Here is a 354-nt window from a genome sequence, read left to right as displayed (position 1 = left end):
TTTCACGCTCGTCCACGTGTTGCCCGGTCCACAGACCCTGCCTGGGGCCCTTCCCAGTGTCCAGCTGCTGCTGGGCTCCACCTTCCACTGCGGATCTGAAGAACCGGGGTGGGGGGAACTGGACTCTCAAGCTTCTCACTTTGGGGTCGGAAGATCCCGGAGGTTCTGAGCTGACTCACACAGCAGCTCTGAAGCTCAGCACCGTGTCCAGGGTAAACTTGTTAACTCCGTGTAATTAATCTCCCCCGTTTTGGGCTGGCAGCGGCATATCGCTGGCCGCTTTTAGGGCAGACCCCGATAAAAAGGATGAGGAACGGGCAGATAAAGCTGAGAGTCGCCTTAGGCCAATGCAAG

This window comes from Buceros rhinoceros, unplaced genomic scaffold (assembly GCF_000710305.1).
Source record: "Buceros rhinoceros silvestris isolate BGI_N320 unplaced genomic scaffold, ASM71030v1 scaffold35276, whole genome shotgun sequence".
NCBI lineage: Eukaryota > Metazoa > Chordata > Aves > Bucerotiformes > Bucerotidae > Buceros > Buceros rhinoceros.
The sequence above is the reverse complement of the archived record's forward strand: the minus strand, read 5'-3'. Positions refer to the sequence as shown.